Consider the following 14357-nt stretch of genomic DNA (forward strand, 5'->3'; position numbering starts at 1 on the left):
TCATAGCAGCTCTGACTTCTCGAAAAGTGTGTTCCGGAGGTATCGTCGGGATCTTTGATAGAGACGAGGGCAGACGAGGACCAGCCGCAATCAGGGTGAGACTAGCAGCAGATCACCACGCCCTCGGCTGCACCTCCCAGCCAGCCTTCCACCCCGGTTGACCTCAGTGTAGGAGGACTGGGAACCAGTGGATAAGGCCTATAGTGCATTGTGCTGGGGCACCCGGCGTGTGAGGGTGTGCGTTCGCGAGTGGTGACGGGGTGAATGCCGCCATGGGTTCGAACTGTGTGGAGCCCTGAGCATTGTCTGGAAGCCCCGAGGATGGTGTGGAGGCCCCGAGGATGGTGTGGAGGCCCCGAGGATGGTGTGGAGGCCCCGAGGATGGTGTGGAGCGCAAGGATAGAACTCCGAGAATTTAAGTGTTTGCCTAGGGGTGGTGTATTATTTGGGGTATTGGGTATTTTGTTTCCAGTGACATAAATGTGTAAAATGTAAATTAACTCATTAATATGTAAATACATTTATGTATCAAAGGTGCTTGACACTCTATTGCATGCTGGTAGTAAGGTCGTATCCCCAAGAACCCTACAATTTGGCGCCCAAACAGGGACTAGCTTATTCAGTGTTGGGTAATGAGTGATTTTGAGCAATGGAAGTGCAGCGTAAAGTGGATGTTAGCCGTGAACTTGGAATTAACGATGAACAATTACGTAAGTTTGTCACTTAGAGACTGTAATGGGAGAGAGAAAAAGAAACAAGCAGAACGTGAAGAAAGGAGGCAAGAAAGAGAACTGAAACGGGAGGAACTAAGGGTGCGTGAGTTAGTAGTAAGTGCCAAAACCTCTCCAGACGATACTGCAATTTTGCCGCAGTCCGAACTGATAAAGCTGCCTAAGTTGGTGTTTTTGATGAGAAACACGATACTATCGACGCATATTTCTCTGGTATGAACTCTTTGCAACGAATGCAAAGTGGCCTAAGGACATATGGGCAATAAGTCTTGCTTCACTTTTGCAGGTCAAAACCTTAAACTTATATCACCAGTTAGCTCCATCAGAGGCTGAGAAGTACAATGAAGTGAAAGCAGCTTTGCTAAAGGGGTTTGACTGTTCTGCAGAGGGTTTTCGGATGAAGTTTCGACAGTGCATATTTAGTAAAGGTGAAAATGCTAGACAGTTGGCTGCTAGATTACGGAAATTACTTGAAAGGTGGCTAGAGTTAGCAGAGTGCCCAAAGGATCATAAGAGTTTGAAGGATATTTTGTTGAGAGAACAATTTCTAGAGGCTTGTGATAAGGGGTTCTGTATTTTTCTGAGGTCGAGATCTTTTAAGAATCTCGACGAAATGGTTGAAGCAGGTGACCGGTATATTGAAGCACACAGTGGACTTATGAACAAACCATACCACAGAGTTCGTCAAACCAGCATACTTCGGATAACCGAGAAACTTCCAGTGTTCCTAAAGCTGCCACTAGAATTCAAGGATCCTGTTACATATGCCACAAGTCAGGGCATAAAGCGAAGGACTGCTACTCTCGACATAATGTACAAGTTAAGCAATACAAGAAGGAACCACCAGCTGCATCAATGCCCCACTGTAGGGGGTCACCTTGACGTGGTGGTGGGGCTTGAAGCATGGTTCGCAGTGCCACCTACTTGGGAGGCAAGCCTACCTTTGTAGGGTTCGGCATTTGTCGGCCTTGTGGACCAAGCACCCCTACATCACTGGTAGAGGAGGCCTACTGGTGATGTCAGTCCCTGCCCATTTCCCATCTAGGGCGGGACTGTTGCCTCTCCACGTGTTTGCCGTGCGTGGCATCCCGTAATGCTGGGAGACGGGAGTCCTGGAGGTTGAGCGATGCTGCATGGTGCGCCCTGCAGCTAGTATACACCTCTTTGGTCCCTTATTCTGGCTAGACGGGTGGCCTGGTTGCGCCCGACCAGGTCAATCGGCTGGTCACTGGCTAGCCATCCAGGCTAGCCACCTATTGGCTTTAGGGTCAAGCGGGCACTGGGGGACCTGGTGGCTCCTAATGTCCTGGAGTCACCCTTGTCAGGGTCCCTTGGTGGTTACCTGCGTATACTTTCCCACTACCTCTGGGGTCGCCAGTGGTGCTTTCCTTGGCATATGGCCTCCCCTTGTTGGGCTCCATGGTGGGTGGAGGGGTGGGGGAATGAAGGTAGTTTATTTTGAATATGGCTTCGTATAAATCTTTTCCAGCTGATGACCCTGGTTCCGTCCCTGACCATCCATTACAGTCTCCCTCCTGTGTGCGTTCTGTGCCTCTGGCTGGTGAGGCCCATATTGCCACCCTGGAACCATACCTTCCTGGTTCCAGTGGTTTACGGTCAGTGGCCACTACAAAGAAGAGCCGGCAACAGACAACATCTTGTAGACATGCCCGTGAGGTCCTGCCGGGTGTCTTTGAGAGGGTTGATTTCGCAAAGTACTACACCATTCGTACTTTGGATGGTCAGCCTATTGGTAATCTGGACATATTTACTATTCATCGGCGCATTGTGTCAATCTGTGGGAGAGAGCCGAAGATCCCACCTCAGGGGGATGGTAGCCTCCTAGTGGAGGTTACATCCCCTGAGGAGGGTTCCCGGCTGGCTGCCCAGTGTAAGGACCCGGATGCACTGTTCACTTGTGTTCCCCATGCCTTTTTTAATCATAGTCGAGGTGTTGTTTTCTCAAAAGACTTATTGCGTTACAGTGAAGAGAAGCTGCTTGAATAACTCCAGATCCACAGGGTGGTTAAAGTGGAGAGGTTTCAGAAGAAGGTTGATGGTGTTCTTACCCCAACTCCATCCTTGTTGCTGACGTTCGACTGTACTGTTCTGCCTTCATCCATCAAGGTGGCTTGGTTGTCCCTTAGGGTCAAACCCTTTTGTCCCAAATCCATGACGCTGCTACCACTGTCAGATGTACGGGCATATTGGGCGAGTCTATCATCATTTGCAACAGGGCCTCCCAGTGGTGTGCTTCAGTTGTGGAGGATCCACTCATGCAGGATAGGACTGTCCTGGACCTGTTTGTTGTTTGCACTGTGGCGAGGCACATCCTGCTTCATCTAAAGACTGTGCCCGGTTTTGCTTGGAGAAGGAGATCCTCCTCATCCGTAATCGGGATAAAATAAGCTTTCCTGAGGCCAGGAGTAGAGCCATGTCATCTGTTTTCCGTAACGGAGTGTCTTATGCGTCAGTTTTGTCCGGTCATAGACTTCTTCGTCGTCCTGTCCAGCAGCAGACTTGAGTTCCTCCTGTTGTGTCAGCTCCTATGCCTTCATCTGCTGATTCCATGTCGGTGCAACACTCTCCCGCACTTGAGATGGTTGCCGCTACAGTTCAAGACTCGACCTCTACATCTATGGTATCCCCTGGTAGTCATGGTGCACATTGTTCATTTGCTAAAAGTCATCGTGGTTCCTCAAAGTCTTTGAGTCTTGAAGATCCTCCAAGCAAGGTGTTGGTCGTGGAGTCCACATCCTCTGTAGTTAGTCCATCTGTGCAACAGCCCTCGGACCCTGCTTCTGGGTCTTCGGGGGCTTCTGGGGTGTCAGGTCAGTCTGGCACCTCTTCCTCCGGGGTATCGGATGTTCCTCCTCCGGTTACCTCGGAGGATCCTGTCCTGCCCCCTCCACGTTTGGAGGCCAGGACCCCAATCCCTCCTGCTCGACCTCTTGGTTCACTGGGGGCCCCAGGCAGAGTTCGGAGTAGCTTTTCCTCTCCTGCTGGGCAGCGACGGGTGTCTGTGAAGTCTCCCAACACTTTGCAGACTCCAGGCCCTCGTTTTAGCCATGCTGCTGCCCGTGACAAGCCCCTTAGTGGGCGTATCCGCATTCCCAAGAAGATTGTCTCCCAGGGTCGCTCAGTGGTTTCCACTAAGTGACCCTTTCTTTTGTGTATATAGTTCCTCCATTTTAATATTTTTAGTATTTTTTTATGGTTTTCTGTTTGTCCCTCTCCCCTGCCCCTTTTTATTTCAATAGTTTTAATGGCTAATATTATTCAATGGAACTGCCGTGGTTTACGAGCCAACTGGGAGGAACTCCGTTGGCTTCTGGCTGAGTATTCACCTGTGTGTGTTTGCCTACAAGAGACAATGGTTGGTGATGCTGTGCCTCCCAGTCCACCTGGTTACCAGGTTTTTTATTCAGATCCTCTTCCTGGACAGGGTCATGGTGGGGGTGTGGCTATTCTAGTATGCAGTGACATACCTTTCACTGCTGTGAGTCTTAACACTCCACTGCAGGCTTGCTCTCCAGATTTTCCTTCCCCGTCGTTATACTGTGTGTTCTTTGTACCTCCCTCCTAGTGCAACTATTGAGAGGGTTGATCTTGAAAATCTTATTCGTGCACTTCCCTCATCCTATTTCTTGCTGGCCGACATGAACAGTCATCATCCCCTGTGGGGTGGCTCCACAGCTGATGCTAGAGATACTATGTTAGCCTCCATTGTGAAGGATGTGGACCTGTACATTTTAAATTCTCGTGAAGTTACTTACTTCCATAGTCAAACGGGTATTTTTACTTCTAATGATTTGTCTCTGTGCTCTGCAGGGGTAACCCTGAATTTTACATGGGCTGTGTTACCGGACTTGCATGGCAGTGACCACTTCCCTATTTTATTAAGATCGACACAGAGTGCGCCTCAGCGTCGTCTTCCCCGCTGGCGCTTGGATAGGGCGGTCTGGCCGGTTTTTGAGGAGCTGTGTTCCCCGAACCGATGTGTGGAGGATTTTGTCAAGCACTGATGCTGCTGTTGACTATTTCACAGACTTACTACACTCGGCGGCACTGCAGAGTATTCCGAGAACAGCTGGTCACTTTCCTTGCCGTCCAGTTCCCTGATGGACTGATGAGTGTCCTTCTCCTGTTCGGGCTAAACGTGCTGCTTTCTCCCGACTTCGTTGTCACCGAGGTGACCCTGGTTACTTAGCGGCATATAGGAGGGCCCAAGCTCATGCCCGGCGGGTTATGAAGGAGGCTAGGAGGAAGTCTTGAGCATCATTTGTTTCTTCAATTTCTTCACAGACTCCTCTCACAAAAGTGTGGAAACGGGTGAGGAAGATTTCAGGGAAATTTCCCGTTTCCTCTCCTCCTGTTTTATCTCGTGCAGGTGTGGTGGTGGCTCATTCTTCGTCTGTTGCCGAGATATTTGCAGCTCATTTTGCTAATGTCTCTAGGAAGGACACCTCATCCCCGTCGGCACGCCGCCGACGGCACCTGGAATCTCTGGGAATTAGTTTTCCATCTACTGCGGAGGAGTCATATAATGTTGCTTTTTCTGCTTCTGAACTTCAGACGGCATTGTCGCAGTGTCGCAACTCGTCTCCAGGCTTGGATGATGTCCCATGTGCCTTCTTACACCACTTGCCTGATGCAGCCCTTCATTTTCTGTTGTCACTGTATAACAGAATTTGGTGCAATGGTGGGTTTCCGACCTCATGGGGTGTTGCTGTGGATCTTCCCATCCCTAAGCCGGGTAACGATCACTTGCAGGCCACTAATTATCGCCCTATCTCGCTAACAACTTGCCTTTGTAAGGTCCTCGAAAACATGGTGAATAGTCGGCTCGTGTGGTACTTAGAGAAGGATGGTTACTTGTCTCCAGTCCAGTGTGGGTTTCGGAAGATGCGGTCGACCACAGATGCTCTCCTTTCTTTAGAATCTTCCATCTGCCAGGCTTTTGCAACTAACCAGCATCATATCACACTGTTCTTTGATTTGGAGAAGGCGTACGACACTTCCTGGCGTCATGGTATATTGCAATCTCTTTATGAGTTTGGTCTCCGTGGGCAACTCCCCACTTTTATCAGGGAGTTTTTATCTAATCGTTTTATTTGGGTCCGAGTTGGGAGTGAGCTGTCTACTGCACGTCCCCTTGAAGATGGTGTGCCACAAGGGAGCATACTAAGTGTTACCCTTTTCGCAGTGGCAATTAACAGCGTTATTTCTGTGCTCCCTGATGGTGTTCGTGGCTCTCTCTATGTTGACGATTTATCAATCTCTGTCACTGCCTCACGGATGTCAATGGCAGAAAGGAGGATGCAGATGGCTCTCAACCGTGTCTCTAGATGGGCTGATGAACGAGGTTTTCGATTTTCCTTCAAGAAGACCGTTGCCATGCATTTTTGCCGCGTTCGTGGAGTCCACCCTGACCCAAACCTTTTTTTAGATGGGCGTCGTATTTCGTGTTTAAAGGAAACCAGATTTTTAGGGCTGATTTTTGACAGCCGGTTGACTTGGGTCCCTCACTTGAGGTACGTAAAAGCTGAGTGTCTCAGAGCATTGGCTCTCTTGAAAGTTTTAGCACACACATACTGGGGAGCTGATCGTAAGACCCTCCTCCCCTTGCATCAGTCTCTGATTTTATCCAAGCTTCATTATGGATGTGAAGTTTATTCCTCTGCCTCAGAAGCCCGGCTTCGTATTTTAGATTCCATACATCATGCTGGTGTTCGTCTCGCCACTGGGGCATTCCGATCTTCCCCGATTTCGTGTTTGTTGGCTGATGCTGGTGTCCTTCCTCTGGACTTGCTCCGCTCTTCCCTTGTGATGAGATGTTGGTATCGCTTATCTCGTCTCCCAGACTCTGTGCCCTTTGTCAAGGTCTCTCAAGATTCTCGGTCACCTATTTTTGTCACTCGGCCATCCTTTCCAAAGCTTTTTGGTTTCAGGGTGCAGTCAATTATGTCTAGCTTCTCTGTTCCTTCTGTGCCAATCACTCCCCACCGTGTCCCGAGGGTGGGCTACTGGCTTCTCCCCAGGGTGACATTTTGTCGTTTCTTCTCATCCAGTAAGGCCTCCCTTCCTTCTCAGGTTTTATTTTCTCTGTTTTTAGAGCATGCCTCTTCTCATGGGGACTCCATACCAGTTTACACTGATGGCTCTAAGTCTGATGCGGGTGTGGGCTTTGGTGTGGTGTTTCCCACCTTCTGTCGAGGTGGGAGCCTCCCTGTGACTGCTTCTGTTTTTACGGCTGAGCTGACTGCTATTTTATTTGCCCTTCAGATTCTCTTCACTCTCCCCCACACTGCTTTTACTGTTTTTAGTGACTCACGAAGTGCTCTTTCTGCAATGGAGTCTTTTAATCTCTCTCATCCTTTGGTTTTATCCATTTTAGAGTGGCTTTTCCTTTTAGGGCGTCGTGGACGTCGTGTAGATTTCTGTTGGGTTCCAGCTCATGTAGGAGTGGCAGGGAATGAACGAGCTGATCAGCTGGCCAAGGCAACAGCGGCTCGTCCCCCTCTTGCACAGTCCCCTCTGTATCGTCTGCCTGCTGCAGATATGCGCTCCTTTATTGCCTTCAGGGTTTGGTGCTGTTGGCAGGAGCATTGGGATGCTGTGGGTGCCAATAAGTTGGGCTCGATTTGCCAGAAGGTGGGCTCATTCAGTTATCAGGGCTTCCATCGTCAATAGGAGACTGCTTTGTGCCACCTCCGCATTGGCCACACCCGTTTCTCTCACGGTTTTTTAATGGAGAGGGCTCCTCCTCAATTCTGTGATGACTGTCTGATTCCCTTGACTGTTCGGCACCTGTTGGTGGAGTGCCCTAGTCTTGAGGATTTGCGGCGTCGGTTCCTCTCTGACCACCAAACGGATGGTGGTGTGTATCATCTTTCCTCCGTGCTTGGGGAGGATACCTGTGTCTTGGGAGGGGCAACCCTCTCCTTTGTGAAGGAGGCAGGACTTCTTAAGGATATTTAGAATTTCTCCTTTTTGATTGTGTGGCTTATCCTCTGTTTTTTGTTTTTTTGTTTTTTTTGCTTTTTACTTCTTTGTTATACGACGGCATATGACCCTGGCAGTTGCGCCGCCATGATTATTATGAAAAAAAAAAAAAAAAAGGCTGCATCAATGAGCAGCAGTGACCAGTGCTAGAGTAGTAGGGATTTGCAGTCATCGAAGAAAGCCGCAGCCTTAGTTTCAGTCGACCCTAAAGAAATAATGGATGAGCACGGGTGGACTGTAAAGGACGGCAAACGTTTTAAGGTTGTGTGTGGAGGATCACATCTTGATGGAAGGTGCACATTGAATACGGGATTAGGAACGGTTGAAGGAACAACTGTGGAGGTTATGAGAGATCCAGGGTGCACTACTGTTTTAGTGAAGAAATCCTTCGTGCCTGAAAAGAACTTTACTAGGAAATATGTGATAATGGCTAATTCCGAGGTGTATGAGTACCCCGAGGCAGAAATATACTTGGACACTCCATATTATGTGGGAAGGACAGTAGCAGCGTGCTTAGAAAACCCACTGTATGATCTTATCATTGGAGAAATACCGGGAGCCACTCTTGGAGAAAAACATGAGATAGTAGAATCTGCAGAAAATTGTGCCGTGGCAACTAGAAGTCAGGCTACTAGACAAAAAAGAGTACCTAAACTAAAAGTGGCTGAAATGATTAACCTGCTGAAAAATACGACTCCGAAACAGGCTCAGGAAGAAGACATCTCATTAGGAAGGCTAAGGAGATATGCTGAGGAAGGAAGAATATTCAGGAGAGAAAAGAGAAACGAAATGTCCAGATACGTACAGAAACTGGGAATATTGTACAGGATAGTAGAAGTTAATGGTAATGTTTTTTGAGTTGGTAGTTCCGGTATCCTGTTGTCCTGCTATACTTTAATTGGCTCACTCGGGTATTATGGGAGGTCATTTAGGTATTGGGAAAACTCGTGACAGAGTAAAGGACAAGTTCTTCTGGACGAGAATTTCTAGGGATGTGGAAAGGTATTGCAGATCGTCTGATGTATGCCAACGCACCACCGATAAGTGACGAGTTGGTAGGGCCTGGTTAGGCAAAATGCCTCTTATTGGTTAACCCTTTCCTCGTGTGGCCGTAGACCTGGTAGGACCCATTGAACCTCATTCTTCTAACGGCTCACGGTATATTTTGACGGTGGTGGATTTTGCAACCAGGTATCCGGAGGCAGTGGCATTAAAAAACATCGATACCAGTAGTGTGGCAGAAGGCTTGGTCATTATATTCAGCCGAATAGGTATCCCAAGGGAAGTATTGTCAGACAGAGGGACTCAGTTCACCTCCGAAATGATTAAGGAAGTGTTTAAACTCGTCTCCATACAACAAATCACAACGACTTTTCATCACGCAACGTGCAATGGACTCGTTGAAAAATTCAATGGAACATTTAAGATGATGTTGAGGAGGATGTGCAGTGAACAACCCAGGGAATGGCATAGATATATTGACCAACTACTTTTCGCCTACAGGGAGGTACCCCAGAAGAGTACAAAGTTCTCTCCTTTCGAACTAGTCTATGGACATACAGTACAAGGACCTTAATCTTTGCTGTATGATCTATGGGAGGAGAAAGTTACTGAGCCAGAGATAAGGTCAGTGTATGAGTATGTGATTAACCTATGGGAGAGGTTTGAAGAAACCTACAAGATGGCACTATTTGAACTAAGGTATGCAATGAAGACAGCGAAACACTACTATGATGTCAAAACTAGGGACAAACGCCTGAAAGTAGGGGATGATGTTTTACTGTTATTGCCCACAGACAGTAACAAGTTACTGCTACAGTGGAAAGGGCCATATAAAGTGGTGGAATGTTCCAACAAGTTGAATTATATCATTGATGTAAATGGGATCCACAGGAAATTCCATATTAATATGCTTAAAAGATACATCCAGAGGACACCCGAACTCTTGCAGCAGGCCGCTGTTGCTGTGTTGGAGTGTGAGGATGACAGACAGGGGGATTTCAGTGTGCTGCCAAGTACGTGCCAGAAGGAGAGTTGGCGTGATGCTACAGTCAATGCGGAGCTAAATCCAGAGAGAAAATCTCCAGTTGTATTCAGACGTGTTTACGGATATCCCAGGTAAAACCAGTGTTCAGTATAACATGAACTTGCTCTGTCCAGAGATTTTACGATGAAGGTCTTACCCTGTACCTTAAAACTTAGAGAGCAAAGTAGAGGATGAAATTAAGACTAACGACAAGGCCCACCAAATGTGAGTTTGGTAAGGCGACTGTAGAGTACCTAGGGCATGTTATTGGACAAGGGTGCATGAAACCAATACCGGGAAAGATTAAATCCATATTGGAACCATCTCCATCTACCGCTAAAAAAAAAAAAGTCCGTTCTTTCCTAGGCTTATCGGGCTATTACCGCAGGTTTATCCCTGATTATGCTACAATAGCAGCCCCATTAACAGAACTCACTAAGAAGACCGCCATGAACAAAGTAAAGTGGGAGAGGAAGCATCAAGAAGCATTCGATAAACTTAAGGGAGCACTCACAAGTGAACCTATACTTAAAATAGCGGACTGTACTAATCCATTTGCTCTTCGCACACATGCATCTGACACAGGACTGGGAGCAGTTCTCCAAGAGCGTGACGGAGTGAAGTGGCCTGTGTGCTATGCCAGTAAGAATTTGCCTCAAGCCGAGCAGAGATACTCTGTAGTAGAGAAGGAGTTGCTGGCAGTCGTCTGCTCAACGAAGAAGTTTTATCAGTATCTCAACGGAAGAGAGTTTATACTGGAGATGGATCATCGCCCTTTTGCATATTTGGATACTGCGAAGGATTTAAACAGATGACTGATGAGATGGGCTTTTAAAATCCAGGAATTTACCTTTACAGTAAACTACATCAAGGGAATTGATAATGTTGGTGCGGATTTTTTAAGCAGCAGTATTTAATTCAGAAAAAAAAAAAAAATCTTAAAGTTGGGTGGCATTTTTAGGAAACAAAATTGCCTGTTAATTAACAAGGTTTAGTAAGGAAAGTGTAATAAGATTGCCTAATAATTCTGAGATCTGAGACACTGACGAAACTTTGTTCATAGCAGCTCTGACTCCTCGAAAACTGTGTTCCGGAGGTATCGTCGGGATCTTGGCTCGAGACGAGGGCAGACGAGCACCAGCCGCAATCAGGGTGAGACTAGCAGCAGATCACCACGCCCTCGGCTGCACCTCCTAGCCAGCCTTCCACCCCGGTTTACCCCAGTGTAGGAGGACTGGGAACCAGTGGATAAGGCCTATAGTGCATTGTGCTGGGGCACCCGGCGTGTGTGGGTGTGCGTTCGTGAGTGGTGACGGGGTGAATGCCGCCATGAGTTCATACTGTGTGGAGCCCTGAGCATTGTGTGGAGGCCCCGAGGATGGTGTGGAGGCCCCGAGGATGGTGTGGAGCCCGAGGACAGAACTCCGAGAATTTAAGTGTTTGCCTAGGAGTTGTGTATTGTTTGGGGTATTGGGTATTTTGGGTCCAGTGACATAAATGTTTAATATGTAATTTAACTCATTAATATGTAAATACATTTATGTATCAAAGTTGCTTGACACTCTATTGCCTGCTGGTAGTAAGGTCGTATCCCCAAGAACCCTACAATTTGGCGCCCGAACAGGGACTAGCTTATTCAGTGTTGGGTAATGAGTGATTTTGAGCAATGGAAGTGCAGCGTAAAGTGGATGTTGGCCGTGAACTTGGACTTGACGATGAACAATTACGTAAGTTTGTCACTGAGAGACTGCAGTGGGAGTGAGAAAAAGAAACCACAGAACGTGAAGAAAGGAGGCAAGAAAGAGAACTGAAACGGGAGGAACTAAGAATGCGTGAGTTAGAAGTAATGCCAAAACCACTCCAGACGATACTGCAATTTCGCCGCAGTCTGAACTGATAAAGCTGCCTAAGTTGCCTGTTTTTGATGAGAAACACGATAATATCGACGCATATTTCTCTGGTATGAACGCTTTGCAACGAGCGCAAAGTGGCCTAAGGACTTATGGGCAATAAGTCTTGCTTCACTTTTGCAGGGCTAAGCCTTAGACTTATATCACCACTTAGCTCCATCAGAGGCTGAGAAGTACAGTGAAGTGAAAGCAGCTTTGCTAAAGGGGTTTGACTGTTCTGCAGAGGGTTTTCGGAAGAAGTTTCGACAGTGCATATTTAGTAAAGGTGAAAATGCTAGACAGTTGGCTGCTAGATTACGGAAATTACTTGAAAGGTGGCTAGAGTTAGCAGAGTGCCCAAAGGATTATAAGAGTTTGGAGGATATTTTGTTGAGAGAACAATTTCTAGAGGCTTGTGATAAGGGGTTGTGTATTTTTTTGAGGGAGAGATCTTTTAAGAATCTCGACGAAATGGTTGAAGCAGGTGACCGGTATATTGAAGCACACGGTGGACTTATGAACAAACCTTACCACAGAGTTCGTCAAACCAGCATACTTCGGATAACCGAGAAACTTCCAGTGTTCCTAAAGCTGCCACTAGAATTCACGGATCCTGTTTCATATGCCACAAGTCAGGGTATAAAGCGAAGGACTGCTACTCTTGACGTAATGTACAAGTTAAGCAATACAAGAAGGAACCAGCAGCTGCATCAATGAGCAGCAGTGACCAGTGCTAGCGTAGTCGGGATTTGCAGTCATCGAAGAAAGCCGCAGCCTTTGTTGCAGTCGACCCTAAACAATTAATGAATGAGCAGGGGTGGACTGTAAAGGACGGCAAAGGTTTTAAGGTTGTGTGTGGAGGATCACATCCTGATGGAAGGTGCACATTGAATACGGGATTAAGAACGGTTGAAGGAACAACTGTGGAGGTTATGAGAGATCCAGGGTGCACTACTGTTTTAGTGAAGAAATCCTTGGTGCCTGAAAATAATTTTACTGGGAAATATATGTGATAATGGTTAATTCCGAGGTGTATGCTTACCCCGAGGCAGAGATATACATGGACACTCCATATTATGTGGGAAGGACAATAGCAGCGTGCTTGGAAAACCCACTGTATGATCTTATCATTGGAGAAATACCGGAAGCCACTCTTGGAGAAAAACATGAGATAGTAGAACCTGCAGTAAATTGTGCCGTGGCAACTAGAAGTCAGGCTACTAGACAAAAAAGAGTACCTAAACTAAAAGTGGCTGAAGTGACTAACCTGATGAAAAATACGACTCTGAAACAGGTTCAGGAAGAAGACATCTCATTAGGAAGGCTAAGGAGATATGCTGAGGAAGGAAGAATATTCAGGAGAGAAAAGAGAAACGAAATGTCCAGATACGTACAGAAACTGGGAATATTGTACAGGATAGTAGAAGTTAATGGTAATGTTTTTTGAGTTGGTAGTTCCGGTATCCTGTTGTCCTGCTATACTTTAATTGGCTCACTCGGGTATTATGGGAGGTCATTTAGGTATTGGGAAAACTCGTGACAGAGTAAAGGACAAGTTCTTCTGGCCGAGAATTTCTAGGGATGTGGAAAGGTATTGCAGATCGTGTGATGTATGCCAAAGCACCACCGATAAGGGACGAGTTGGTAGGGCCTGGTTAGGCAAAATGCCTCTTATTGGTGAACCCTTTGCTCGTGTGGCCGTAGACCTGGTAGGACCCATTGAACCTCACTCTTCTAACGGCTCACGGTATATTTTGACGGTGGTGGATTTTGCAACCAGGTATCCGGAGGCAGTGGCATTAAAAAACATCGATACCAGTAGTGTGGCAGAAGGCTTGGTCAGTATATTCAGCCGAATAGGTATCCCAAGGGAAGTATTGTCAGACAGAGGGACTCGGGTCACCTCCGAAATGATTAAGGAAGTGTTTAAACTCTTCTCCATACAACAATTCACAACGACTTCTTATCATGCAATGTGCAATGGACTCGTTGAAAAATTCAATGGAATATTTAAGAAGATGTTGAGGAGGATGTGCAGTGAACAACCCAGGGAATGGCATAGATATATTGACCCACTACTTTTCGCCTACAGGGAGGTACCCCAGAAGAGTACAAAGTTCTCTCCGTTCGAACTAGTCTATGGACATACAGTACCAGGACCTTAATCTTTGCTGTATGATCTTTGGGAGGAGAGAGTTACTAAGCCAGAGATGAGGTCAGTGTATGAGTATGTGATTAACCTATGGGAAAGGTTGGAAGAAACCTGCAAGATGGCACTATCTGAACTAAGGTATGCAATGGAGATGGCGAAACACTACTATGATGTCAAAACTAGGGACAAACGCCTTAAAGTAGGGGATTATGTTTTACTGTTATGGGCCACAGACAGTAATAAGTTACTCCTACAGTGGAAGGGGCCATATAAAGTGGTGGAATGTTCCAACAAGTTGAATTATATCATTGATATAAATGGGATCCACAGGAAATTCCATATTAATATGCTTAAAAGATACTTCCAGAGGACACCCAAACTCCTGCAGCAGGCCGCTGTTGCTGTGTTGGAGTGTGAGGATGACAGACAGGGGGATTTCAGTGTGTTGCCAAGTACGTGCCAGAAGGAGTGTTGGCGTGATGCTACAGTAAATGCGGAGCTAAATCCGGAGAGGCAAACTACAGTGAGTTGTATTCAGACGTGCTTACGGATAT

This window comes from Coenobita brevimanus, chromosome 1 (genome assembly GCF_032717465.1).
Source record: "Coenobita brevimanus isolate Jiangsu-jjx chromosome 1, ASM3271746v2, whole genome shotgun sequence".
Lineage (NCBI taxonomy): Eukaryota > Metazoa > Arthropoda > Malacostraca > Decapoda > Coenobitidae > Coenobita > Coenobita brevimanus.